This window comes from Camelus bactrianus, chromosome 12 (genome assembly GCF_048773025.1).
Source record: "Camelus bactrianus isolate YW-2024 breed Bactrian camel chromosome 12, ASM4877302v1, whole genome shotgun sequence".
Classification (NCBI taxonomy): Eukaryota; Metazoa; Chordata; class Mammalia; order Artiodactyla; family Camelidae; genus Camelus; species Camelus bactrianus.
The window spans coordinates 51,444,050-51,469,570 of record NC_133550.1 but is presented as its reverse complement, the minus strand read 5'-3'; the positions used below and the strand labels follow the sequence as shown (position 1 = coordinate 51,469,570).

The 25,521-nt window shown below is 38.1% G+C and overlaps 1 protein-coding gene across 1 annotated transcript in view; it reads left to right on the top strand.

The window, feature by feature from the left end:
* Positions 1 to 243: 243 nt before the first annotated feature.
* Positions 244 to 25,521, top strand: part of SYT1 (synaptotagmin 1) — a 900,038-nt gene continuing 874,760 nt past the window's right edge. Inside the window, exon 1 of the mRNA XM_074375356.1 lies at positions 244 to 457. The gene's annotated coding sequence lies outside the window, so the exon portion shown is untranslated. The remainder of the gene's footprint in view (positions 458 to 25,521) is intronic.

Sequence of the window (25,521 nt, the reverse complement as noted above, 5' to 3'; positions counted from 1 at the left end):
GACGGCGCAAGGCCCATGAAGACAGCTGGGCCATGAGGCCTCTGATGGTAAACACCGTTCAGACCTCATTAAAGGCGCGGTTCCCGAAACTTCTGACTCCGGGAGCGCGACCCGGCGGGCTGCGGCCGGCGGGGTCCATCGGGCACGATGGGCAGGGCCGTGCTTGGGCGCAAACTGCGCATGTGCCGGCGTTCGACCGCGCGCTCAGTCGGGCCTGGGGGACGGAGGCAGAGGCGCAGCCTCGGGCGGGGGTGCGGCGAGGGGGCTTATGTAGGCCACGCAGCTGAAAAAGAGAGAGAGACAGAGACAGAAAGACTCCCGGGAGCTCCCTTGTGCTTTCTGTCACGTGGCGACGCGGTGAGAAGATGGTCGTCTGCCGACCCGGGAAGCCGGCTCTCCGCGGACGCCGAATCTGCCTGGACCTCCGTCTCGGACTGACTCCCCAGGCTCCAGAAATGTGAGAAAGGGATTTCTTGTGTTCGTAGGTCATTTTAAGGTGTTCTTGTTAGAGCAGCCTGACGAACTAAGAGAGTCCCTGGCATGGGTGGGGGGTGGGGCACGTGGTCATGCTTGTCGCCCGAGCGTCCGGACAGCCGCTTAGTTGACCATCGTCCTGTCTGGTCCCCTCACCTCTCCGTTAAAACGTGCTTTATTCCCATCTGCCTGGCCGTGTACGTTCAGGTACCGCCATCCTCCATGTCGTTTGTTACTCCAAATTCTGGAGCCTACCTACTCTCTTCAGCCTACCTTTGTGTTTATTTGTTTGTTTATCAGCATTTATTCAATTTGAGGTTAGTAATTTTTTTTTAAGCTCAGCTATTTGTAATAATTTTCCCCTCCTTTTTCAGTTTTATTAGGTAGAATTATTACAGTTCGACTGCACGTACGCATTATATTGCATGTGAATACATATATACATTCTACTGCATTTTTTTAGTTTACATATATGTACTAATTATTGTTTCTAAGAACAGATTAGAACTTTAGCTTTTTAAACTTACATAGTTATCAGAGTAACCTACCTTTTTCAAATCTTTTACGCTTTAAATTCTCTCCGTGTCCCTAAAATGACTGCTAAGCTTTTACATATCGAAGCTAAGAGGCTCCTTTTTCGCTTTGCTTTCTGCTCCGTCAGTGAGCACTGAGCAGCCCAGTCTCATGAGTAGAGGGGGGAGAGTCGGGGAGGGAGGAGTGGGGGCTCAGCAGAGGGCAGAAGACGGGGCTAACAAGGGGGAACGATTTACTACTTCAAAAACACTCTATCCCTTAGCATGATAGACATTAGAGATTTACCTGTATCCTGGCCCCTGTGTGCTGCAGCGGGGGTCATAACACTAATTATTGCACCTCGTCGGCTTTCCAGAACCCGTGCCTCTGAGTCACAGGTGCGGCAGTGCAGAGAGGCCCTCAGGCGTTTACAGTAATGGCAAATATTAACCACATTTAGGTATTTGCGTCTAATTACGTTCAACTCAGTGCTGTTTGCTTGGGGCTAATATTTGAAACACTTAAAAAAAATGTTTTCAGAAAACCATAATATGATAGGGAATTCAAGCATTCCATTTTTAGACCAGTATCTCTCCTGGTGTATTATATATAAAATACTTGCCAGTTGACCATGGGGGGAACTCTAAGATTTTGATGCTCTGTGTTGCTATCTAGTCAGCCATTTAAAACAGATGATGGTAAAGATAAGAATTCTTTTATTTACTGAGTGTTTATTTTGTTCCAGCTGTAAGTAAAATAATTTCATGTGAGTTATCGTATTTAATCCTCACAGCGATACTGTGATATACTCAGTTTTATTATATCTACTTTGCAGATGAAGAAGTAAGGGTTAGAGAGGTATCGGATCTTATCCAAAATCACATAGCTGTCTGAATCTTACCTTTAGACGCTGGCACTAACGTCAAGTCTTTTGAGGGGAGAGGAAGGACAAATGCAAAGGAATATGATGAATTAAGTCTTTTGCTTTACAGTTTCTTTATCTGAAAAATGATATATCGCTCTTGGAGTTTTGCATAGTAAGAATAACTAATGTACCTAACACATTTAGCATGTTGACTGGGCCTACAAAAAATAAATGCTAATTTTTATTTAAACTGTCATGGAATGATTTAGGAATAACTATATTTGGAATGACAGGTGTGAATGTTTTACTCAAGTATAAATAAGGTAGTTTAAGTAGAATTGAGACATTGCATCTCACCTCTTGCTGGGGACTCGCTGTGGGACCAACTGTGGTGGTGGTGCCACTGGCTGTAATATCACTAATTACTTGAGTTATTTCTTTCCTTTTTCCATACTCTCTCTGTGATCCTTCTTACTGTCTCTCTCCCTCTGATCTCTTCCTCCACACTTCTTCAGATTGTCCAGTAGTTTCCCTTTATGTTTCTCTTTCTCTCTCATCTATCTTCCAGGCTGTTAGCATTGGCTGTAATAGTGCACTTAGGAGCCAGCCTGGGAATTGTTTTTCTCATATACGGCCTTCGGGATTGACGTCTCCCATCAAAATGTTAATTGAGCAAAAGAATTTTTAACAGGAGTAAGATGCAAAGAAGGGGAAAGCTGTCCTGCACCCCAAATACTGGAAATTCAGAAGGAAACATTTTAATTTATTTGTAGGGAAATTGTTTTTCAGTGTGGAATCACCTTTCTCAAAATTACATTTACATAATGATATGTTTGGTAATGACGACCTGCTAGTAGACATATTTTGTGATGTTCCTTCTTGAGAGCAGGCTGGGGTCCCCCTTGTGTTTATCCAGTGCCTAACAGAGTGACTGGCACAAAGTAGGTGCTTAAAAATTGTTGAAGAAAGAATACATAAGATAATTAACAGGAACTATAATAATTATGTAAGTATAATTCTAAGAATAATTATGGTGTGTGAACCCATGCTCCTTTTTTGGGCAATATATCTGTTGACAGTGTTCAGACTTAGGTCTCATTAATTCCAGGAGTCTTATGGACAGAAACACATACACATGCATACCTCACAAATACAGCCCAAACCTAATGTAATCAATAATTTAAATACTTGCCTCACTTTGGAAGCCTAACATTGACGATGCTATGCACAAATCTGTATGACTCTCTAAGGGAGCCCAAGGATGCTTTTCAGAACCCCTTTACTCCCTGAAAAAGTCTCAGGGATAACGCCTTAGTAGTAGACTTTGTTTTCTGTTCGCAGGCATGTTGTAGCTGGCCTGCTTGAAATACTGTTAAGAAGCTTAGGGAGTCCACAATTATTATCTGAGAATTCCATGTTTATATTTTCGGTTATAGCAGAGAGATTTTAAAATTTGACTTATAAAGAGGGACTCTGAATACCAGATGATTAATATTTTACAAAAACAAGGATCAAATTGAGAGGCAAAGGAATTCATTACCCTTACAAAAATAAACTTACTAATGTGGAAATACGGGAAAGGTCATTGTATTTGATATTCGCATTGTGCAGAGAGACGAGGCGTCCTTGAAAGTGTTTATTATAGTGATTTGCCATGGGACTGAGTTATGAAATCAATGTGTCTAATTAAAATGCGGTCTCTGAGTCCTGTAGTAACACACTAGTGGCTTAATACAACGTAGGAAGCACACATTTGGCTGTTTGTGATCATACTTTAGAGAAGAAAAAGGAATTAGCCATCTTTGTACCTGAACACTGACCTCATAATAAAACATAACTACTGTGAGACAACTGACGTCTCAGTATGATTTGATTTCTTCCTGTCTAGTGAAAGGTCATTTGGTGGGCTGTATCTTAGGAGTGTCAAAGTAGACATTTATAAAAGAGGACATAGAAGGGTGTAGTGACCTGGTAGATTGAGTCAAAACGTAAATTCACATTGTATGTCTCTTCCTTCTCCTGATAAAACTGGGCAAGTATCAGCCTCCCTGAGCCACTGATTCTTCATCTTCAAGTGATGGAAACAATGTCTACTCACCTAGCACCAAAGAGTCTTTTAGGCTGATGTTTAAAAAATTGTGAAGTAGTATAAAATGCTAATTAAGCTTCAAAAGTAATAATTTTCTCTATTGCACAGGATTAATGAGATTCTCAATGACCACAGAGATAAAGATGGCTCTTAGGATACTTGCTGATTTCTCTTTGGCTCCTGGGGGATCCATCATGGTTCTGAAAGATGTTGGTGCAAATGTGGCCTTAGTTTCAGTTCTTCATCTGATGGGCTCATTATTTTTTATGTTACTTTTTGAGGGCTGGATTTCCCAAGGATTTTACCATTTACCTTTTATATATTTGTGCAAGAGACGTCTATGTGTGCTCTTTCTGAACGTGGTTTAAGGAACCGTTTGGAGTAGTTTTATCCTTTCTACTGATTATTTTATTTGGCTCAGTTAATAGGTTCCCACATTACTTAGTCTAAAATTGAGTATCCCACTTGTGTATCTGAAACAGGTGATGGATAATTACTATTATCTCGAGGCTGGCAATATTCACTTGAGAGTAAAAGTTACATTGATTTTTTCTGACTAGAGTAAAAATACCTTCTACAGAGAATATTTATGATATTCTAGACTTCCTTCTTTTTAACTCATTGTCACTGTCATCTCTCAGTTCAAAAAAGTGAGTTTATAACTGTAATGAAGGCAGTTATCTCCAAATATTATTTGCTTAGGTATTTAAATCATTTCTATAATTGACATGATAAGGATCGGTTTTAGCTAATAAAATAATTTTCTATATATTTTAATGAAATAGACCTCTCCATGCAGTTCAGATATACCTAGGTTATTTAATGAAATACACAGAGAAAGTGAATTCAGCTGTCCTGCGTTACCAGCTGTGTAACCTTGGGGTGTTAGCTAGTCTCTCTGACCAGTTTTCTCTTCCATAAAATAATGAGAAAAATAATAATACCTAGTTTAGCTGCAGATTTGTGGTAGAGATCAAATGATGCTTTTTACATTTTGCAAGGATTGTACTATAAAGTGTTAAATATTATATATACATTTCGTTTGTATTAGCACATAGCTAATCACACTAAAACATCACATAAATACATTTCAATATGGCAGGCTCTTTTCTTTTTGAGATGCCTTTGTTGAAGAAAAAAAAAAAGCTACCGGTTTGTGACTTTTTGTTTCCCTTTGGTGTATCCTCTTCCTCTGTGTATCTCTTCCGTGTAGCTGTTAGTGTCATTTGATATTTGATCTTTCCTCTTCACGTCTTACAGTCCACTGGTTGGATTCTTTTCTATAATTCACTAATCCATCTGGCCTGACTGTCTTCTGAATCATATTCCTCATTGTGGAAAATCATAATAGCTCTCACTCAAACTCTATTGCCAGAAATATTTCTTCTTTCACTTCTACATTCAATAGATTACCAAGATTTGTTACCTTTGCCAAATATTTCCCTAAGCTCTTTATACGTGCTGCCTTTGTTCAAGTCTCTCCCCCTTGGCTTGTTAAAAGAGCCGCTTAATCTTTCTGTCTTCAATCTCACCTCAACCCAAAGGAATCCTCCACCATTCTATTCAAGTGAGTTTTCTGAAATACTTTTTGGACTTTTTTTTTTGCATAGTTTCTAATTTTTTTTTTTAATGGGTTCCTGTACAGGACAAAGTACAAACTCCATATAATGGCAAACATTTTTCATACTGTTTTCCCATATGCACCTCACTCCAGGTGAACAGACCCAATGAGATTTCTCAAAATAGAGGAGGAATTCCAAAAGGCTCTGCCTTTGTACATGTTCTTTCCTGGACATGACCTTTCTCCTTTTCACCCTTCACTGCCTGGGAAAATGCTCACCCCAAATACAGCATCCTCTCCTGAGTCTGACCTGTGCCAGGACGCTGCACTCCTTTGTGATTTTACGAAATCCTTCACATCTTCAGGACGACAGGCTTTAAAAAGATTCTACTGAAACGATTTTTCTCACTTTTGCCTTCCTCACTAAGCTGAGCTTTTCTTCTCTGGTCTTTTTCCTACTACAAAGTAAAAATGCTTCTTAAATGTTGACTGAGAATGAGTGAATGGAATGAATAGTAATGCAGTTGAGTCTGATTTGTTATCGCCTCCAAGATAATAAGACGAGGAGAAGGCAAGGAAAAGCTCAGGAAACTGGAAGAAGGTGAGGGGCTGGTGATAAGCTGTCATCAGCCTTGACAGAGAGAAATTTCTTTCCCTGTTTGTTTGTGCTTCCAAAGAGATTCTTTTTGAGTCATCTTATTTGTGACAAGTTAGAACCTGTCCCTTGTTCCTTTGTTTTGTTTTTAAAGCATATTTGTAGGCACCATTGTGTAATGAATCATATATCACAATAAGTTTTCTGTGGCTTCAGATTAATGAATGGTTTTCTTTTCATGGAAGCATTAAAAACCAGTGATTCTGACAAACGATACTTCTAATTTTTGAACAATAGATTTTCTTTCTCTCTAATTTAGCTCGTGTGGGTAAGTTCACAGTTATTACAAACATCAGATAAAAAATATTCTGAAAGAAACGTGTAATACTTTTATTTATGCTAGGTTATTTGCCTCTGACGTTGTATCTGGTTTGTTTTTTTTTTAAAGACTAAAAACAAATGTCTGAGTAATACACTAACAAGATTTAAAAGCAGCGTGTTGTTATCAGAGAACCCTGAAGTACACGGGGGTGATCATATTCCCAAAGCTCGTGATCCATCATGACAGGGAGCTGGTGTATCACATCGTCATGGCAACGGGATGTCTTCTTAGGTTTAAATTTGTTTGTGTTGCAGATCCATAACTTTAAAAGCTTATCCAGAGCTTTAAAAGAACAACTTGTATTTCTTCTGTGGAGCATGCTGTATGCTAAAAATTCATGGCTATTTTGCAAATGGTAATTTGAGTGTTCTACACTTTTGTTCTTTTTGTCTCTAAAGTGTGCAGTTATTGGATGAAAATGGTTATGCCTGAGTGTTTTGCTTTGTCACTTGGGTGGCTTCAATACAGAACTGTGGGGGTAAAGACTCCCCCTTGTATTTGTTCTCTGGAGACTCTGGCTTTAGGTTTGGGGGGTAAACACATATATTCTTTCACTGAGGCGGTAATGCTGAAACACAAACAGCTATTTTAACCTCCTGAATATTCTCAACTTCATAAGCTTAATGTTTTGTTCCAAAAAGCCAGAACCTTGCAGCACTCTCTGTGCTTTGCGCATAGCAAAGACACTTGTCTTGCCCAGAGATTCTCTGCAAACACTGAAGAAAAACAATGATCAACGGTCCTGTTCATTGCCTAGCAGAACGTCCTTGACACCACCCCTCGGGTCGCAGCACAGTGCTGGCAGCTGGGTTCTCATTTGGAAGCAGGGAACAGGGGATCAGAGAAGTAGGCATTACAAAGGGTGAGAAGGAGAGAGGGAGGATGGAGGGAGGAGAGAGAGACCGAGAGGGAGCTACTTGCTGTTGCTTTCTTTGCCATTGTTAACCCCTTAGAGTTGGAGGTGGAAATTTCCCACATCAGTATGCACTGTATCATCCCCTCCAGGAAAGCAAATTGTTTTTTGTAAGTTAGCTTTGCCTTTAAAGTAGCATACAGATGAAGGTTATGGAGTGGATGTGAAATTAAAAAAAAGGCTCTCCGTGATGGTGCAAATACTGAATTAAGAGAAAAGGCATCTGCAGATTAAAAAATAAACTGGAAACTAAACTCAGTTCTATTTTTCTGTTGCCAGCTACTGATCTCAGTGTGCGTATATACGGGTGATGACAAAAGACAAGAGGCGAGACATTCCGTAGGTTTTTGAAGTAGATCTCAGGTGTTTTTGTCTTGTTACTATTTCTGTTGTTTGATATATATATTTTTGACTTCTTCCAAGGTGTAATAAAGATGACAAGAGTTAAAATCTTGGACTTTTTATGCCCACTTTCTACTATCAGTTTGCCAAGAAGCATGATGACTTTCATAAAGTCAGTTCCATTATTTATAATTTGATTTTATGAAACTCAGTTTGTGGGTCTAATTGTAATTAGTATTTGTAACTCCTTCTGAAGCCCTTGGCCATATGCTTTAGGGAAGCAAATAGGAGCATTGTGTTAGACAAGAATAGAGAAGCAACCCTTAGGTCAACAAAAATGCGTCCTTCACGTGTATTGTTGGGAACTTGACTAAGCTTCTAACATCCCTGGTGAGGATCATATATGCCCAGGGAAGACAATGACATTTTTATATCACTTCAAGCCAGGTGTTCAAGGGCATGATTTACTCCAGGTTATGAGTGTAGATTAGATATTTTTCTTTTAGTTTGTTCAAGCCGGGGGTTATTTATGACTATTATAGACGCTCAGTAAATCTCTGGTGGCTGGAAAGAGTGGAGACTTGCTCTAAGTTTCAGCTTGTCCTAAGAAAATTTTTTTTGGTAATGGAAAAAAAAATTTTTTGATAGATTTCTGTTGGTAATATCTTAGTAAGTATGCATCCTTAGAATATTTTCAAAGAGGCAGGATTTTCATTTGTGATGGAGAAAAGTCCATCTTTGTAAAGTATAGCTGGATGCTTCTCTTTCCTTCTACCTGGCCTCCCCTGCCCACACGAAGGGAAGACTAAGTTCAAACTCAGTTGAAGGAGAGAAAAGCATCACCAGGAAAAGATACTGTTTCACTTCTACAGTGATTGTATTTGGTAGGAATATTCAATCAGGGTGTAATTGATTGAATGGAATCCCCCCTCCCACTCCAGAAAAAGAGATGCATCCATGTTAAATCCTTGGAACCAATGGATAGTAGCTTATTTGGAAAAATGAGTTTTGCAGATGCAGAGTTAAGAATATTGAGATGATGAGATCATCCTAGATTATCTGGGCGAACCCTAAATTCAGTAAGTGTCTGTATTAAGAGAAAGGCAGGGAGATTTGAGACAAACAGCAGAAAAAGAAGACAATGTAACCCTGTAGGCAGAGACTGGAGTGACGCAGCTAAAAGTCTAGGGATGCCAACCGCTACCAGAAGCTGGAAGTGCAAGGAACAAAAACTCCCCTAGAGCCTCTGGATGGAGCACAACCCTAATGACTCCTTGATTTTAGACTTCTGACCTCCGTAACTGTGAAAGAATAAATTTCTGTCTTGTTTGGTGATGACAAGTTTGCAGTAATTTGTTACAGCGGCCACGGGAAATTAATGCACAGGGGATTGTGGGACCTTACTCATGTTGCTTCTTCACCAGCATCCTTCCTCCCACCCCCGTCCAGTCTGTGCAGAATTGTAGGAGAGAAGCAACCAGTTGGAAATCGAGGAAGCCATCATTTCGGCTTTGGCTTTGAGTTATTCCTGTTTCCTTCTGCAGACATTCTCCTTTGGCTCTTAAGCATCACCCTGCTCCAGATCTACCAACTTTAGCATCATTGGTTTTTGCTTCTAATTTACATCCTGCCTTCTGCCTTCCCTTCTTTAATCTCAGTATCCCAAGTTTTATGTCAGTAAAATATAATTTCTTCCCGGTAAAATACTGTCTGTGTCTCTTAAAATCTCTGAGGTTTTTTTGAATCAAAATTTTGCAAACTTTTGTCCAAAAAATTCTAGGTTTAACTAAGAATTGGTCATAGAGGAATGCCAATCAAATGAAATATATAGAAAAGGGCTGGCTGCCTAATGTAATCTCTTTTGTTGCTTCTGTTTTTAGGTTTACTTATTCATTTTTAGAGGAGGTAGTGGAGGTTGAACTCACAACTTCATGCATGCTAATCATACACCCTACCACTCGAGCTATGCCCTCCTGCTTCTGTTTTTAGTGATCTGTATTTTTCCTCCCTTGTAATTATCAATATCCTTTATGGCTAGCACCTGCCATCTTCCTAAAACTCATAGCAGTCTGATTGAACTGTAACTAGTGAGTCTGTTTTTTTCTAGTGATTTTAGGTCAAAAGCTGTTGACAGAAAAACCAGAGATTTTGGCTTGTCCTAATAACAACAAATATAATTTCCCAAGCATTACATGAAATAATTGACTTAGAAGAAATGGATGGTTTACTCATATTTGCTTTCACATCTAGGGAACAGAGATATCACTGTAAAGATAAAGGTTTAAAGGCTGGACAAGACTATACACTCTCATGGCTTCATCCTTTGCCACCATCAAATGTATAGAAATGTAGTGACAAAGATTAGATTTTAATATGTGGTAGCTGATAGAACTGATTTTTTCTGAAACATTTTTGATGATGTGACTAGTGCATGGAGTCTGATGGCTAACAATGCACAAAAATTTGATGATAGAGTGAAGATGGTTAAAATATCAGATGATAATGGTAATATTTCAATACTGTACTTCTTTTGGTAGCACCAGGTAAAAATTCCACTCCTCAATGATTCGGTAATCGTGGAATTACCCTCTTACATAATAGTTGGAAATTGTTTTAATAACCTAACGCTATCATGAGTTTAAACAGGAATCTGCCTAATAATTAAACTTGGGATCTTTGGAGTGAGGCAGATAGGATTAAAATCCTGGCTCGCTGACTCTGAAACATTTCTAGACTTGTGTGTCGTTCGATTTAATTATTCGTACCTCATCTTCCACATTGTTTTTGGATGGTTATAATACCTGTCTTGAAGAGTTGTGAAAATTAAAGGTGGTAATGCATAGTTAACACTTAGAACAATGGTTGTCATGTAGTAAGTGCTCAGAAAGTGTATATTACTGCTATTTCTTGATATCAAACCTTGGAATTCCTCAACTATACTTTCTAGAATAAACCCAGAGAAGATACAGAAGAACATGTAAGTTGGTGTGAGTTAAGCATTCCCTGCTTTGCTCTCAAGGTCTTGACAATAGTTTAGGAAAGTAACTGTGAAAAAGGGATTGATTAAGATGAAAAGAAAGAGAAGATTTTTACATGGAGTGACAACTAATTTAAGATCTAATAAGTAAAAATAAAGAATGTATAAAAGTCAGTTTAGAAAGATAATAACATGAAAGAATGTTTAATCAACAGAGGTCTTGAATTTACTCCAAGATAAAACATGAGAGTCTAGTAAAGCATGACAACACTTCCCCATAATTTTTGTTTTTATCTTTTATGAGTGGTTAAGATAATCAGAGATCAGAGGAGGAAGAGAGGAAAGAGAGCCATCCGCAGTGTTTCAGTGCTTGGCAATGGGGAACGTTAGAGATTTGGTCCTTATAAGACTTTTAGAAAGCAAGTACTGTTACGCTCCTTTATACACGAGGGTGTCGGGGCGGAAAATTTTCCTCTACCTTTTTGGGTTCCTTTGACTAGTCTAATAGTTAACTTGACGTAAGACAGACTTAATAGAAAAAACAAATTTAAGTTTGTACATTTAGGAGCTGCATGGAGACATGGAAGGCCCCCAGACAGTCAGGTGACTGAGGCTTACGTGCCATCCTGAGGTATGGAGAAGGTGGGAGGGGTCTGGGGCTTCAAAGGAAGGGAAGACAATTCACAGAAAGATGGGAAGAGCAAATGTTTGGTAAACAAATGTTTGCCAGGCCATTCAGAGATAATGGGACACGAGAGGACTTGGAACAAACAGCCCCTGCTGGGGCTCCCCAGCTTACCACACCTCGCCCAGGCTCTTTGTAGTTCTCTCTGGTGAGCTTTAATTGACTCAAATTCCGATTAAGCATCTGTTAAGTGCTGGGTGGTAGGTGAACAGTGATAAACAGGACAGAGTCATTGTTCTCAAAATCCTTGCCACCTAGTGGACAAGCTAGGAAAGAAAACAAGCGATTATGTGAAATTTCATCATTTTAATGATGGAGATAAGCCTGTGGCCCTCAATGAGCATGTAAGTGGGGCACTGAAGTCAACTTGGGAGGGTGTCAGTGACTGCTGTGGACCAGTGACAGCCCAGTGCTGTCCATCCCTTTCCTTTTTGGATGGGTGTATCTTTGGCTGTCATCCTCTGCTTGTTGGATACATGGGCAACATAAGCAAAGAAACCTTGTTGGTTCATGGATCTGGACACTGAGAGGAAATGTACCCCCAGGAATCGTATTTGAGGCTGATTTAACTGGGAGATCCTGGGCTTCAAGCCAGTCCCATAATGGGATGAATCTGGGGCTCTTGGGAGGAGGATGAGTATATTGCAATGGTCAGAGGGCAGACCATGGTCAATAATTTTCAAGATGGTCACCAAGTTCTTCTGTAGCTATATGTGCATGCTTGTCTTCACAGTAAGATGTGGTATCTAATTCCTCTCCTGTTCAGTCTGGACTATCCTGAGTGACCAGCTTGGTCAGTAAAATACAGCAGAAGTGACATTCCACCTGGGCCCCTGGGAGCATCGTGTTTGAGATGCTCCCTCTTGGAACCCAGCTACTATGTTGCAAAAATCCAAGCCATACAGAATGGCCACAGTTGACAGCCATAGCTGAGCCAGAATCCATGGCTAGACATGTGTGCAAATCATGCTGGACATCCAGCCTAGGAAAGACTTCAGATGACAGCAGCTCCAGGCCAACATCTGCCTGCAGCTGCATGAGAGACCCCAAGTGAGCACTGCCCAGTTATGCCCAGTCAACCTACAGAAGCAGGGGAGAGCACAAGAAGTCATTTAGGGCCCTCGGTTTGGGGATGGTTTGTTGTCCAGCAGCGGATGCCTGAAACACCATCTTTGACGGGAGGAAGTTGAGGCCTGAAGACCTTAAGTAGCTTGCTGGAAGCAATAGAGTAAGTCGTGGAGGTTGGACTTTAAGATTTTAAGTCAGATTTTTTCATTCCTCAGCATTTCCTCTTATTATATTTTATTTCTTCCTACCATCAATATCTCAGTCCCTGACTCTGTGACCTTGACTGAGCCTGATTCTTCATCTGTGAAATGAGAATAGTAAGTTCACTTAGCTCATAATTTTTTTTTGTGCCTGTAGTGTGAGATTAGATGACTTGTCACAGGTTACATAACCTGCCAAAAAGGCAGAAGTAGAATTTGAACATAGGCTGTTTCTTCCTCCTACATTTGAGTCAACTGTTACCCAGTCCCGCTTCGTAAAATCTGTAAAATAAGGGCCCAGTGTGCCTTCACTGTTTCAAGTGTTTTTTCATAAACTTCAGCATCTAACTGGGGAAAAATTTAGAGGAATCGAAGTTCTTAGAGTAATGGCTGGGAAATGCTGAAACCATCCACGAAGAGACAGCTAAAGTATAGAATCCCCTTAGTGCCTTTAACAAGAAGATAATGGCTTTGTTGAGATACAATGAACATAGAGCAAAATTCACCCTTTGAAGTGTACGATTCAATTTTTTTCACAGAATTGTGCAACCATCACCACTGATTGCAAAATTTTCCTCACCGTCCCCCCAAGAAGAAACTGTACCCTTTAGAAGTTATTCCCTGTTATTCCCTACCTCCTTAGTCTCTTTTTTGAAAAAGGAAATAATACCTTTTTTATTTCTCCTTCACAATGTTAATAGATATTGAGGGGCTGTTAGGGTGTCAGTGCCATGAATGGGCAGGTTGAATCTGATTTCATTAGAGCTGTGCCCACCATAGCCAGTGCACAGCAGTGCACTCAGCGCGTATTTGTTGCAAGCGTGTGTGTGTCCTCTACCTGATCTTCATTACTATGGAGAATAAGCAGGTTTTTATAATTCCCCAGAATGAAAGCCTCTGCTGAAACCCTAATTAGAAAAGAGTTTCTCCCCTCTAGTGTGTACAGAAGCCCAGATGACACCCTCACTTCCCTACCCCATGTATAACATGCATCGGTAATTACCCTAGGACTGTAAATTTCTTACTCCTTCACCAGTAAAGCTATGTTGGGGCTGGGAACTACAAAGGAAACAGGTTTTCCTCTACTGTAGCCAGCTCAGATGTTATTATGGACTAAATTGTGCCCCCCAACCTATGTTCAAACGTTAAAGCCAACCCCCAGTGTGGCTGTTTTTGGAGGTAGGGCCTCTAAAGAGATAATTAAGGTTAAATGAGGTCATAAGGGTGGGGCCCTAATTCAATGTGCTGTCCTTTTACGAAGAGAAGGAGACACTAGGGATGCCCACGCACAGGGAGAAGTCCTTGTGAGGACCTTGTCTGTGAGCCATAACGTCTTCCCCACATGGCAGAAAATTCCCAGGATACAGCCTCATCCTTTAGTCGGAAGACAGAGATTGAAGCAGCCCTTGGGTTTCTCACTGCGAAGGTCATAGTTTTCCCTCTCTGCTGCTCTATTATTGTGTATCATTTATTGTTAAAAGGGAAATATAGCATGCTTATTATTTAAAATATTTTCATTAACAAATAACTATTTGATGTGCATCCTAAGGTTCAAATTGCATGTAGTCTGTGCAGCCTGAGGAAGTTTCATTTTTAATAATGGCATCAGACTTCTTGTAGTACAAAGTGAATTAAAGACTTGAAAAAAATAGCCCCAAGATAATGTGTATACACCATCTTTACAATAGAAGCTTTACAGAATCTTGGAACAATAATTTCTCTTTATGGTTACACTTAGTAAACACCTAAAGTGCACCAGCTGATATAATAAATGCAAGAAAAGTAAGAATCTGAAATACGTGATAAACAAAGAGGCAAAGCAGGAGTCGGAACCATACCGCTGAGGCAAAGAGATCTGAATGGAATTACAATGAGTAGGTGCTGGGCTTGTATCTTCTTAGCTGTCAGTGTTTCAACATTTATTGCATTATTTTTATTATTATTTAATGCATTATTGCATTATTTATACGTGATAAACAAAGAGGCAAAGCAGGAGTTGGAACCATACCGGTGAGGCAAAGAGATCTGAATGGAATTACGATGAGTAGATGCTGGGCTTGTATCTTCTTAGCTGTCAGTGTTTCAACATTTATTGCATTATTACTCTACAAATTTCAAAACAACAAAAGCCACTATTTACATGTAGATCTGTAATTCTAGGGCCTAGCAGGGTGGAAAATAACAGCCTTTCTGTACCAATTCCTAAAGGTTGTCAACTTTCAGAGGCACAAAGCACGCTAAAGATGTCTTTTCCTAGGTTCCTTGCAGTAAAGTTTTGCTAAAGTTGGAAATAATTGCTATGAAATCCTAGTTCTGGGGAGTCATTCTGGCACAGAGTGTACAATCTGACAGTAATGGAGAGAGACCATTGTAATTCTTATCTTGCAAGGAGATACCGTAAACCCAATTCCCAGCAAAGGATACAGGGACTGAGAGTTGAGATGACTTGTGGAGGCTCACCCAGTGATAGGAAATAGAGAATTCAATCTCAGGCATATCTAATCTTAAAGTCAGGACATTTTGCTACTGTGCCTGCCACATGGCCAGAATGTTCCAGTGCTAGTTAGGGGATATTAAATTGTCAAAGGGCTCTTGAATGGAAAATATTCAAAAGGTATTGCGATTCTTCCTTAATTCCCTAGACTGGGGAATGGATTAAGCAGCCACACCAAAATAGAGAAGACACCCACTGTAAACGCTTACTGTTCCCACTTGAATGATGACCGTGTGGCCTATGTAAACTACTTGCAAACAAGCAAATATAAAGAATGTATCTCTGAAGAGCCTTGCATGCTGAAAGTGTCCCATATCAGACGGAGCAGTTCTAAACCATTTAAATAGACACAACTGATGGAGACTCAGTGAATCCACATCCATCCTCTTCTCAAGATTTTCCTACCTGGAGGAAGGAAGAGGACCTTCAAAGTGGGGACTTCAGTTCAGAAGTGAGATCCCAAATAGTTTTAAATAAATGGTTTTATTTTTTTCTCAATGTTCCTTGACAGCACAGGCCTCATGTTGCCAGAGGGCTTGTTAAGGGGAACTCCTGAAGTATTTTTTAATAAGGAGTAAAACCAGAAATTTCAGAAATTACGGCTTTACATAAATACCAAAATGATTATCAAACAGTAATTTCGCTGTAATATGTGTTACATAGAGCATGGTTAGTGAAGACATAGTTATGCTTATTAATGGAAAGAAGAGATAATTATTGATTTCATTTTTTATTCTGCCCAATGATAAACTCATGTGTATAATCTAGGCATTGTAATCTGGACTCTCATAGTATAAAACATGGCAGATGCAGAAAATTGTCCACCCACTGCTAATTTCCCCCTCTTCTTTATTAACACATTCCACATTTGGTTGGGGAGGCAATGTGTCCAGTTCAAATATTTGCCTTCTGGAATTCCTGTTTAGCTGTGGGTGGTCACCTCATGTCATGCTGGCAGAAATCTACTGGGTGGGGCTTATGGGAAAATCATTGTTATTCTGATTAAGAGGGGTAGACACAGTGGAATGTCCCTTTGCCCTGTTCTATGTGTGTGGAAGCTACCTTCCAATAATTAGGATAAGAGACCTACTCTAAGGATGACAAAGCAAAGACAAAAAACAAGAACAGAACTCTGGCATGTGGAGTGGCTATGCCAGTCTCAATTTATTCCTTTATTCCCTTCCCAGGCTTATTATTAGGTGAGAGAAATAAACTCCATTTGATTAAAGCAGGTTTTATTATGTGGAGTTGAATACAATCCCTGAAGTGACTCACATGTTGATACCCAACAAATGACAGTATTGATAATTATCAGTGGCACTGGATCAGCCTACATAACATTTCAGATGGTAATTCACAGAGCTCTTTCCTATCTTGTTTGATGTTTTAATGATAACCTGGTAGAATAAGTCAAATGCTACTATATTTATAAATAATAAAAATGATATAGTTCATAAAAACATAATGGAATTCAAAAGAAGACATATCAGCAAGTAGGTAGTAATAGTAAAGACAATAATTTATAGTAGCAAATACATAGCTTAGAGAAAGAGTAGAGGGTTTTCCTGTGTTATGAAGTAAATATAAGTTATTACCGTGATTCTGTGGTGTACAACTAACCGTTCTTACTAATGTAGTAAAATATGCTTGACTGTTGCAGAGAGAAATTAGAAAATAATCCTTCCATTCTAATTTGCATCAGTCAGACTCTTCCTGTCTTCCCTGGACTCTCTTAGGGTTTTTCAGCAGGGGCTGAGAATTAAACTGACATGAAACAGATTAGCAGGAAAAAAGCATACAGACTTACATTAAATTTTACATGACATGGAGCCTTCATAAGGAATGAAGACCCACAGAAATAGCAAAACCCACTAATCTTTATCTTAGATTGAACAAAGAGAAGAAATTGTAGAAAAGTGACTAAACTATGTGGGGAACTGAAAAGGAAGATGAAAATGATTTTAGCAAGGTTTAAATAGAATTCTCTCAGTCTCAACTTCTCGTCTTTAATAAAAATATTTCTTTCCTTCTGTTAGGACATTTTTTCACATTGGAATTTTATCTCCGGCTTTTAAGAAAAAGAAGGGAGGTTAGAGTGTTGTTTTTATATTTGCAATTTTTCAAGTGCCTTTAACTCAAAATAGGCAGTTTGCCAATGCAGGATATTTTGGGGTGGCATGCTCTGAACTCCTTTACTGTACAGTTTCTGTGCAGATTTGATCATTACATTTTAAAGAAATGCTGGGAAACTGAATAGAATCCAGAGAAGAGTGACAGTGACCTAATAATTAAAGTGCTGAGAAGTAAATTTACAGGGAATGTTTAACAGAATTGGCATTTATCCTGGAGAGTGGAGGAGTGATATGATTACTATCCTCAAATATATGAAGTTGTTTTTTGGTGTGACTCTGTGGTAGACTGAAGAAAATATTGGTAACTCTTTGAGAGGATTTTTCCTGTCAATTCAATATAGATTTCTTGAATGTTACTATGATCCTGGCCCTGGACTAAATAAATAAGTCATTGTTCTTTCCTTTAAGAATTTCACAGTATAGGGTACTATACTGGTACACGATAAGGATAGTTGTATTTCTTAGGGTAAAGGCTAAGTTGCTTTACCAATAAGATCCTCAGATATGGTTATTCAGATACCATGGAATTCAATTACTCAATCGTACCTGGTGAGGCAGACCTGCTTTAGGAAATGGTCCTCCTGCCAGGTTTCCGTGCCCTCAAAGGTAGTTTGCTTGTCTATGTGGTCGAAGCTGGGTCACCAGCCACCCATGAAAGGTGATAAGAACACCAAGCAGAGGCATCAATTTATTTTAGGGAAGTGAGGAGGAGGTGGCCATTAAGCTCACATTCCATTGGGTGAACATGGTTACATGACCATATCCAGTTGCAGGGTGAGCTGGGAAACATTGTCTCTAGCTGGGCAGTCACTTGCTCAGCTACAATCATATTATTATGAAGGAGAGAAGGATGTTAGGAAACAGCTAGCAGTTTCCCACAGATAAGAAATATTAGCATAAGCATATTAGCATATCAGTATTTCCATTCTTAAGCATTCTGTGGCGAGCAGCCAACAGTGTGGCTGAATAATTAAGATATACTTTGCCTGAAGTCCGAAGGGTGAGTTGATCTTGTCTATACCATGTGTAAAAGTGTTGGGGTTATTTTTGGCCATTGCTGATAACTTGGTGTCTAAAGTCTTTTTGGCCTCTGAGGATTTCTATCTGTAGACGTCTAGAGAATACCTAAAATTTCTTAAATTCTCTAGGTGAAAGATGTGATCAAAGAGTGAATTTGATCTGGGACTTCTGTTTTCATTTGCTTCCTATGACGCTTCTGGACTTAGGGAAATCTCTTTCCGTTATAACTACTGCAGAGAACTGGAACCAAGTTATGTTCTATTCATCTGTTGTAGGCAGAGCACGTGGGTCACCATATTTCCTTAACATCTAATAAAACTCAAGCATAAAATTGTTATTAAAATCACCCTACAGTGTATACTCTTTAATCTACGTTTCTTATATTTAAATTTTTAAAAAATTAAACAAAAGTTTAAATGGATGTTTTATACAAAATTCTATCTGATCTAATATCATAGGCTGTGCATTGTTGGCAAGGTCTCATATGCTTCAGTAGCATTGTCAGGCTCAGAATTAATTTAGTTCCATTCTTAAAGTCCAAATTCCGTAAGAATTGTAACAAACTACTTTATAATACATGCCAAGAATATTAAAATAATCAATCCAAAGACCAGACTCTCAAAAACCCTTCTAATGAAATTGCTTGTAATGTATCTTCAAGAAGATTTATTTCAAACAGAATAAATCACATCGTGCGTCATCCTGTGTTGTATTTTTGCAGAATAACACATATGTCCTGTAAGTGGCTCCATCTTATAACAATAATTAGAGATAAGAATTCTTTGAAAGAAAAATAAAAAGACACTTTTTAATGGATTAGATAAGTTAAACACTTATTATTGGATCTATTAATTTCAATTGTTAAATCTAATTTTGATAATTTCTAATACATAGTGATTTAAAAACAACTATTATATTCACATAATAGACTCTTTTGCATGAAGTGCCATTAATTTAGTTAAATAATTATTTTTCTTAAAGGTTCCAGTAAACTCAAACAGAATTAGTTTGACTAGTTTTGTGTGTGTGGGTGTTGATTGGCTAATTGACTAGTGATTTGAGCCAAGATGTTCATATCCAGTGTTTGTACAGTTAAAGCCTGTGTATCTTAAAGTCCCAGTTTCACTAACTCCCATCTAATAAAGTCACAATTTATATAGTCTGAAAGTACTGAGACTCAGATTACATATTACAAAATGATTTAGTCAATCAAATTTTAGTGGCTAAAATATGGCCTACTGAATCTTTACATATTCAGAAATTACAGCCTTAGCACTTGCAAGACTGTTCTAAGTAACAATGGAGGAGGAGGAAACAATGTTCTGGATATAGCTGGAAGTACACACATCAAAAAATTCAGCCTGCCTTTTATGCTCAATTGAGGTGATTCTTGTCAAATTTGTTTGGTTGTTTTTAATACAGTTATAACAAATTTCTGAATAACTGATTCAGATCTGTCACTACAATATCCAGAATATTTGATTGCTGTTCAATTTTTTCATTTCTTGACAATTGCTTCGATTAATGCCAATATGAGTGGAATGCGGTTCAGCGTTTTGATGCTGGGATTCAATGCTGTGAGTAAATATTAATAAATAACTGTTTCTTGCATTTATGATACTGTAGATAATGGAAATGTGTTCCCATACAGTGTTAGGACCAGCTGCAAAGATGTCTGGAGAGAAATGTGAAGCCTGGCAATCCCATCTGGCTGCATCTTAGTAAATCTCCTTTGGCAAGGTTGAGGATAGGAAGGAAGGTTGTATTTGCTTGCTTGCTTTTAAACCACCTTTTGCCTGGGATATTTCTTATGTCCTCAGATCTCTGACATTATTCCCCCCCCCTTTTTTTTTTCCTAAAACAAACTTTTTAGCAAAATTATCTGAGGTAGCTTTTTCTTTCTCTTCTTTCTCACTACCTCCAAGAGACTGGATGTGGTTCAAATGATTCTTCCATCTGTTTCTTCTCCTAATGCCTTGACCTCAATCCCCTTCCTTAGAGTTTTATCTCCCTTTGAACACTAATTACTGCCCGGGACCTGGCTCAAGTTTGCTTCCCTCCCTCCAGCTTGGCGCCTGTGCTGTGCCAGATTCTCTCTTGAGCAGGAGGTCATGTGAGTTCTGCTGTCATGCTCTACCTGGGTCTCCCTCACTCCCAGAATTCCATGTTATTACAGCCCAGCCTATGTCATTTCTTTGTTAGGACAAGGCTGGGGCATTCATATTAAAGGAAAAAAAAATAACCATAGGAAAGTGGTTAAGTCAATTATGGTGTATCCCCATGTTCCCCGAATTGATAGATGTTTGTTGTTTTTCTTCCTCAGTCTTTCACAATTGCAGAAAAATATTGCAATATATTACCTGTTGTTATGTCATGTTGTATATATGCATGTAAGTTGGTAAAATAAATTCTTAGAAATAGAGATAGATGCATCAAACAGGAAATACATTTTCATTTTAATAGTCACCATCAAGTTGCTGCCACAGAGGTTGCACCATTTTTCCACTCCTACCAGTAGTGCATTAGAGGAATTATTTCCTCACAAATTGTCTAACAGAGCTTATTGTAAAGTTTAGTTTTTTCCGTATCTATATATGTCAAAATTATATCTTGGTATAGTTATAGTTTGCTGTTCTTTTATTCTAAGAGAAGTTGATTATGCTTTCATATGTTTAAGAAACTTTTTTTTTCTTTTAACCTATAAGCACTGGATTTATATTATTTGCCCATTTTTCTATTGAGTGTTGGCTTTTTTAACCTCTTAATTTTTAGAGCTTCTTACATAGTCTTTCTGTGATATTAGGTTTGTTTGTAATTTGCTTTTGCTTAGAGTGTTTTTCATCATGCAGAAGTTGAATTTATGGCACTTTTAATGACTTGTGAAGTTGAGGTCATAATTTGGAAGGCTTTCGTAGCTCCGGTGGTACAATCAGTTAATGTGCAGTACTTACATAATTTGGAAAGCTTTCTCTACTCCAGAACTATGAAGAAATATGCCCATGTTTTCTTCTAGTATTTACACGGTCTTGTTTTCTCTTCTACACTTAGATCACCATCTGTTCTGTTGCTCTGTAACAATTTACTTCTGACTCAATTTGGGTTTTTATTAAGAAAGGAGTCAATACATAGTGTGGAATAAAAACATAATAAATGGATTTGAGTTAATAAATATGATTTTAAATTCACTTAATATTGGAAAGGTAAGGAAAGACTCCAACATGTTATAAAAAAAATGAAAGAAATTTTTTCTTGTTGATTATTTCTGGACAACTTGTGGGAAAGCAAGTCTATCCTTGGAGTCTGTTATAAGATTTAATTCCCTGTTTTCTTCAAAGGAGCTGTTTTCTGTGAAGGAGATAGTAGTCTTTTCAGACAAGAAGGGACTAGAACACTTGTAGCCAGGCACAGAAAAGTGGTTGAGAGCATGGCCCCCCCACCCTACTGGCTGTTACGTGGGGGAGTCATTGACCCCCCAGTTTCAGTTTTCCTCACAGGTGAACTATGGGGAATCATACCGCTTTTCATAGCACTGAGAGGATTAGGTGAGACAAAGCAATCACAGTGCCTGAACATACATAGTACACATATTATATATTCAATAAATAGCTAAAAAAGATTTTGAAGTGAGATTTTATTTTAGATAACTGCATGTTTTTAAACAGATTTTGAAACAGTAAGAGGAACATGTACATTTATGTTAACCGAAAGTAAAGGCAGCATTGGAGAGTATGATATGAATCTTCAAATGCGTTGTCTCATTTCCTGACTGCAATTGGCAGCTTTGGTCCATTAGGTGAGGCCTTGGAGATACTCATTTTCAAGGTATTTGGAGAATAGCCTCATCACAAGCTGATGATAGTAGTTCAGTTGGTTCACCATCTTTCTAGTGGAATCTAGAGTGAAATACACAAAACCAGGTGGTAAATTTTGAAAGAGGCTCTGGTATGGCAGCGTCATGCATTTTAAGTGGACATCCAGCTTTCTGGAGACAGCTTGAGATGGATGTTCAGTGTGTTGGTGTCACATTTTCAGACATGTTCCCAAGGTTTCATTATTTTGTCTCTTCATTCTTAGACTTCAGCAGCTAGAAATGGTTCTGCTACTTCAAAATCCTGTGATATCTCTTACTGTAAATTTAGATTTTAAATGCCATTGTCACTTGCTGAATGCATTTGGAAGAAATGTGCAAATTGGCAATTCTTCTTGAAATGTATTTTTGGCTAAATTACCTTTATTTAATGAATAGTTCCAAAACAAAAGGCATGGGTGATACTCATTATCCCACTTTTAGTCTTGCTTCCTTGGCAAAACTACGGGAGACAACTGCAAGCGATCAGTTGTTCCAATTTATGAATAGTAATGAATTTTTGTCACTGTGGCTTCTAGAATTTGGCTTTGTTCAAGCTACTGTTGGAGAGCTAGAGCTATAGAAATATAAATGGTATAGTAGCGAAGTGAAAATGCATTCACACAGTCATGGATTACACCTTGTTCAGACAGGGACCAGTTATTCTTTGACAGAGCATTTATTTCAGTAGTGGTACTGAAATGTTGAATAGCAATAAAAATCATTCTTAAATATCCATATGTAATCATAAGGAGGTTTGCCAACTATTACTATTAATAAAGACAGAATGCAGCATTCAGCTTTAACATTCATGAGTTACATGAATTTGAAAACAATTAACTCCATTGAGCCTCCATTTCCTCATGTGTTCAATGTGGATAGTAGTACCTACCTCATTAGATGATTACAAGAGTAAAATGAGAATATGCCTTTCAAGCTGTAAGCACAGTGTCTAGTCTATAGTAAGCACACAATTCTAGTTTTTCATGCAAAGGTAGGAAAAAAGAATGCCTCCTTGTTTTATTGGCACTGATTAATTTATACCTCTACATATGTTTCCTGTGAATTTATTTTCAACATGAAGATTATTGCCATCCTTTTAGATTTATAGATTAGATGGTTGACTTAGTAAAAATTATCAAACTTAAAACCATATATAAATTCATATTTCCAGCCAGATTTTTGCTGTGAAAGTCTGTTGGTAAGTCTATTTGTTCAGGGATTCAAGATTTATAAAGGGTGAATAAAGCTTATAGTTCTTTCTGCAAGTGTTAGAGTGTGGTTATATTCTTTGGAGCTTTAAAAAAAAATTCATGGCCTTCTTTTTTTATTCTTGCAAATATATGTTCTATATGGCAACTTAAGCTAAAATAGGCCACTCACTTTATCAACGCTGAAAATCTATGGAATCAGGTAATGCACCAACTTCACGTTCTTTTGAGTTTATCTTAAGGCAGTAAGGTAGCCACTTAACCACTTAGGGCTATTTAAATTTAAATAAAGATCTGTATTTAATTATAACGTTAATTTAAAAAAATATTATTTGTTAGCTAAGTAATATTAGAAATTCAGCAATTTATTAGAACTAGAAACTTCCTTAGTCATTCTAGCTATAGCTACATTTCCCATCCTCGGTTGTCACATGTGGCAAGTGGTTACTCTACTCAACACACATGTAGAATATTTCTATCATTGCAGAAGTTTCTATTGGCCAGTGTTACCTTACAGAATCTGAGGATCTACTCTATTATAGATGGAGTGATAGGTTCTGACCCTCTGTGGCTTGAGGTATTTTTATAATCAGACCCTTCTCCAATCTTAAATTTAAGGTTTTGGATGAATTCCCAAACTTCTCCTGCACTAACATTATACTAGTTGGCATCTGGCATGGATGCTATTACTTTAATTCAGTGATCTTCAAACTTGACTGCACATTAGAACCACTTGGGGAGATTTTAAAAATCTAGATATCCAGGCTACATGCTACAACAGAGACCAATTAAATTAGAACCTCCGGGGAGAAGGAGACAGACGTCAGTGTTTCTAATGGGCTCTCAGTGAGTCCAGCATCTGGCAAAGTTTGTGACTATGGGTCCCAGCCACACAAATCTAGTTTTCCTATTTGCAACTGATTTTTCTTATCATTTGATGATTACGTACTATTGCAGAGGTCTGTAGTTCTTTCCACACATTGCATGATTTACTCTTTTCCTTTAAGATCATACTCCCTACTATTCTTTATGTACAAACAAAATTATCTTCTCACAAATTGCTTAATTTTATTATTACTGTTTTCATTCTAAATCAGAAGTCTTTTTTACACATTCTCACTGCTTTTGCATTTTTCAAGTGCCAGTGAACATACATTCATAAAATATATAAAACCAACAGGAAAAAATGCAAAACAAAAATTGGTTGAGGAAATTAAAAAAAAACCTAATACTATCCTTCCAAATGCTTGTAAAGTCCAAGGTTAATGTGCTTTGCCTTAGAGGGCAGCTTTTGTACATGCACAAAACTTCTTAATTTAAAAGTTTATAAATGTAGGAGCTTCTGTACTGACATCCTTCCAACCAAAATGATTTTCTAGGAACAAGTTTAAGCTACCTGATTATTTTGGGAAGGCTCATGATGCAAAAAAGAGTTTATATTGAGAACTTTAGGCAAATGCTAACATTTTCTTAAAATAACAGGTGAGGAAAATCTGTGGATGGTGATAATTGAGAAATAAACTTGTTAAATAATATTTTAAGCCCATGTGCCGCTGAAATTGTATTTTGTTCATTGACCAAGATAATCCAATATGACAGAAACTGCTAGTTGTTCCCCAATTATCTATTCTTCCCTTTTTTGCATAGTAATAATAACACTTTTAGTTGACTATGCTAAGAGTTTTCAAGATATATAATTTAAATATATAAAAACTTAAAGGACCAAATACAATATATATACAGAGAGAGGGCAAATGCTGAATCATTATGAGGCTGAGTGAATATGTTAGTTTGAATATTGGTTCAGCTCAGTAGTAGAGAACGAAGATAATAGTGTCTTGATCCAAAGGAATTTTTATTTTCTCTTCCATGCAAAAGCCTAGGGTCCAGGCTACCATGGTAATTCTATAAATATCAAATATCCTGTCTTCTTCTGTTTTGTTGCCCTTTCGTCTTTAAGAAACAGCCTCCATCTCATGGTACAGTATGGTTTCTGCTAGTCAGAGAAAGGGAGAATGAAAATGGAAAACAGAGGCTACTGTTTTTTTTCCCTTTATGGCCATGATGTGGAAATTGTACATGATGATCCCACTGATGTTTCACTGGCTAGAACTGAGTCACAAGACTGAACCTAGCTGTCAGGGAAGTGGGGA